A 4,072-nucleotide genomic window follows, 5' to 3' on the forward strand; every position below is an offset into this window, starting at 1 on the left:
TCTTTGATGATGGTGACGTACTGATGGGGTTTTGGTGTGGTTGTCCTTTCTGTTTGTTAGTTTCCCTTCTAACAGTCAGGACCCTCAGCTGCAGGTCTGTTGGAGTTTGCTTGAGGTCCACTCCAGACCCTGTTTGCCTGGGTATCAGCAGCGGAGGCTGCAGAAGATAGAATATTGCTGAATAGCGAGTATTGCTGTCTGATTCTTGCTCTGGAAGCTTCGTCTCAGGGGTGTGTCTAGCCGTGTGAGGTGTGAGGTGTTGGTCTGCACCTAGTGGGAGATGTCTCCCAGTTAGGCTACTCAGGGATCAGGGACCCACTTGAGCAGGCAGTCTGTCCGTTCTCAGATCTCAACCTCTGTGCTGGGAGAACCACTGCTCTCTTCAAAGCTGTCAGACAGGGACAGTTACCTCTGCAGAGGTTTCTACTGCTCTTTGTTTAGCTATGCCCTGTCCCCAGAGGAGGCGTCTACAGAGGCAGACAGGCCTTCTTGAGCTGCGGTGGGCTCCACCCAATTCAAACTTCCCAGAGGCTTTGTTTACTACTTAGCCCTCAGCAATGGCGGGCACCCCTCCCCCAGCCTCACTGCCACCTTGCAGTTAGATCTCAGACTGCTGTGCTAGCAATGAGGGAGGCTCTGTGGGCATGAGACCCTCTGGGCCAGGTGTGGGATATAATCTCCTGGTGTGGCCATTTGCTAAGACCCTTGGTAAAGCACAGTATTAGGGTGGGAGTTAGCCGATTTTCCAGGTGTTGTGTGTCTCAATTTTCTTTGGCTAGTAAAAGGAATTCCCTTCCCCCTTGCACTTCCCAGGTGAGGCGATGCCTTGCCCTGCTTCAGCTGTTGCTGGTCGGGCTGCACCTGTGGACCAGCACCAACTGTCTGACATGCCCCAGTGAGATGAACCCGGTACCTCAGTTGAAAATGCAGAAATCACCCATCTTCTGTGTCACTCATGCTGGAAGCTGGAGGCTGGAGCTGTTCCTATTCGGCTATCTTCAGAAATTTATATTTCTAATTCAAGACCCAAACATCTAACTGCCTACTTGCCATCTCCTCTTGGATTGCTGATAACACTTCCATACATTAATATATTCAAAACTATCTTAGGACAATCGTATCTCCCCTTTTTAGTGTAACATATTTTAACATGCATAACTGTCCATCTAAGTAGCAGTTATCTTTGACCATTTTTTTTCCCTCACCACCCTTTCCAGTTCACCAAGAAAGTCAATTTTTCCCTAATAATACTAACCTCTTACTTTCAGTCATTTCTTTGTTTCTCCACCATAACAACTCTGGTCAATACCATCATCTCTCCCATGAACTATTTCTCCCATAAACTCTTCAGTGTCTCTCCAATATTCCCAAAAGTGCAGCTAAGTGATCTCCTCAAAATACAAGTCAAGCAATGTTTCTACATTGCCTACTGCTTCATTGTTTTTCCATTATTATATGGGATCAAGAGGAAAGCAGTTGGACAAAAATCTTGCAAAACAATGTAGTTAGTAAGGCCCTGTCTGGTTTGAAAATGTTTGTCCCAACATTTTTATCCACATTGTCTGCCACACGTCTCGCACTGTTTCAGCCTTGCTGTTCTCATACCTCCCTTTCCACCACACAGCTTTCTACATGCTTTTCTTTTCTCTTTCCCTTACTAACCTCCATTCATCTCAGTTCTACCTCAGATTCCTCAAGCAAACCACCGAATGCCTCTGTTTGTACCATTAATCACAATATTACGTGGGTTGTGATTGCTAGGTGATAATCACAACATCTGTCTCCCTATATAGATCCTAAGTTCCATGAAGACAGGGATTCTCTGTTTCTCCTTATTGTATCCCCAGAAATAAGCATAGTGTCAGGCAGGAGAAAATAATATTTGTTAAATAAATGAATTCATGAATAAATAATACTAAAAATATTAAAATAAAAATTTTAAGTGTATGGATGATTGGAGATGGGGAAGTTCTGAAAGTCCTGCCTTTGTAGTTTCACTATAAGAGAACGGATCTGGGAAAAAGGAGACAAAACTATTTAAGATCTTATTACACACTTAAATTATGCATTGAATCAATATTCTAATAGCAAGGAACTTTTAAATAAAATACCTTATCTGTATATTATATGTGCCTATGTTTACTGATGTAGATATACAAAATTTGATTTGAAAAACAGAACTTTTGATTTGAAAACAAAAGAACTTTTAAAAGTTCTTTTCAACTTCATTAGTGATGGAGAATAGATAGCTTGGAGAGAAGACATAACCTTTAGCTCTCAGAGAGGCACCTCTGTTTCTACTGCCAGATATTTTTCTGCTAAGGTTTCACTACATCGTTCTATTATAGACTGATCTTTCACCTTTTGTGCTTAACTCTGAAAGAAAAATATGAGATTTCACCGAGTAAGATTTTAACCTGAAAATGCAAAATCCATATATAAAATAAAATTTCCACCACAATATAGGAAATAAAAATCAGTAATGATCAAGAAAATATTTGTAACTACTAAAATACAAGACAGAGAATAAAAATACTTGGAAAGTCTGATAGAAAATTACAGAATAGCCCTCCTGGTGAGGTCACCAGTGCGGGCTATGGCTGCCACTTCCTCATGTCAGTGCTGCTCCCTCCGCCCTCACCCCTTCCACCTTGAGGCAGTTCGAAATGAAGCTGTTGTCATTTCTGGAAGGAAACTGGCCCAGCAGATCAAGCAAGAAGTGCAGCAGGAGGTGGAAGAGTGGTTGGCCTCAGGTAACAAACGGCCACACCTGAGCATGATCCTGGTTAGCGAGAATCCTGCAAGTCACTCCTATGTCCTCAACAAAACCAGGACAGCTGCAGAGGTAGGAATCAACAGTGAGACGATTATGAAACCAGCTTCAGTTTCAGAGGAAGAACTGTTTAATCAATAAACTGAATAATAATGTAGATGGCCTCCTTATTCAGCTGCCTCTTCCAGAGCAAATTGATCAGAGAAAAATCTGTAATGCTTTTCTCCAGACAAGGATGCTGATGACTTTCATGTAATTAACATAGGGCGAATGTGTTTGCCCAGTATTCCACGTTACTGGCTACCCTATGGTATGCGTGGGAAATAATTAAGTAAACTGGCATTGCCGCCCTAGGGAAGAATGTGGTTGTGGTCGGAAGGTCAAAAAATGTTGAAATGCCCATTGCAATGTTACTGCACACAGATGGGGCACATGAAGGTCCTGGAGGTGATGCCACTGTTACAGTATCTCATTGATACATTCCCAAAGAGCAGCCGAAGAAACATAAAATTCTTGCAGATATTATGATAACTGCTACAGGCATTCCAAATCTCACCACAGCAGATATGATCCAGGAAGGAGCAACCGTCATTAATGTGGGAATAAATAGAGTTCATGATCCCGTAACTGCAAACCCAAGCTAGTTGGCGATGTGGATTTTGAAGGAGTCAGACAAAAAGCTGGTTATATCACTCCAGTTCCTGGAGGTATTGGCCCCGTAGCAGTGGTGATGCTATTGAAGAACGCCACTATTACTGCAAAAAAAAAGTGCTGAGGCGTGAAGAACGAGAAGTGTTGAAGTCTAAAGAGCTTGGAGTTACCACTAATTAACTATTGTGTCTTCTATGTCACAATCAGCATTCCAAGCCAGCTTAAGAAGCAAAGCAGGCCAATAGAAATGCATTATTTTTAATTTATTCTACTGTGATTGTTTAAAATGATGCTTTGTATTTATTGAAAGCTTAAATGAGTAGGTGTTTGTGCACACAGCTCTGCAGTACCTCACCAGGGAACATTACAGTATCATGCAGGGTCATGTGATCTAGCCAAGAGCAGCCATTAACCTAGTGATTAACATAGGAGACATTGTCATGTTGAGAATGGATGCTTAACTTTGTCAAGCACCTCAGTTAAACATTTGCCTTTTCTAGAATTGCATTTCCCAAGTGCTATTCCAATAAGAGTTGATACTCATTTTAGGTACTAAACCTTTGAGTTCAACTGATCAAAGGAAAAGTATTGCTAGATAAAATTAGGGAAAAAGGTGAAAAGAAAAAAAGGTAGTAATTGAGTAGAAAA

At 41.7% G+C, this 4,072-nt stretch overlaps 1 pseudogene; it reads left to right on the forward strand.

Annotated features, from left to right (window-relative positions):
- The first annotated feature begins 2,596 nt into the window (after positions 1–2,596).
- Positions 2,597–3,604, forward strand: LOC108536875 (bifunctional methylenetetrahydrofolate dehydrogenase/cyclohydrolase, mitochondrial pseudogene; annotated as a pseudogene).
- Positions 3,605–4,072: the final 468 nt, after the last annotated feature.

Source organism: Rhinopithecus bieti, unplaced genomic scaffold, assembly GCF_001698545.2.
Source record: "Rhinopithecus bieti isolate Rb0 unplaced genomic scaffold, ASM169854v2 scaffold_1101, whole genome shotgun sequence".
Taxonomy (NCBI): domain Eukaryota; kingdom Metazoa; phylum Chordata; class Mammalia; order Primates; family Cercopithecidae; genus Rhinopithecus; species Rhinopithecus bieti.